Raw genomic sequence first — 428 nt, forward strand, 5'->3', positions numbered from 1 at the left:
GGGAGGTAGTGGGAGGTAGTGGGAGGTAGTGGGATGTAGATAGTGGGAGGTAGTGGGAGGTAGTGGGATGTAGATAGTGGGAGGTTGTGGGAGGTAGTGGGATGTAGTGGGCGATAGATTACTAAAATGACTTTTTCCAGTGTTACTGACACTATGGACCAGACTCTTTGTCCCGGTGAGTTATCATCACTGCTGAACCAGACAAAGTGGTTTCTCTTTCACCTCAATTAATTACACTTCACTGCCTTACATGTCTGCCTTCTCCCTCTCCATCTCTCTAAATCTCAACGTCTGTCTCTCTCCCCTCCCTCTCTCCCCTCCCTCCCTCTCTCCCCTCTCTCTGTAATAACAAATGAAAGGGTGTCAAGTATTTAAACAAGCCAGAGGACATTAGCAGAAACATATTGTATTAGAAAGACTAATACAGT

Source organism: Salvelinus sp. IW2-2015, unplaced genomic scaffold (genome assembly GCF_002910315.2).
Source record: "Salvelinus sp. IW2-2015 unplaced genomic scaffold, ASM291031v2 Un_scaffold3834, whole genome shotgun sequence".
Taxonomy (NCBI): Eukaryota; Metazoa; Chordata; class Actinopteri; order Salmoniformes; family Salmonidae; genus Salvelinus; species Salvelinus sp. IW2-2015.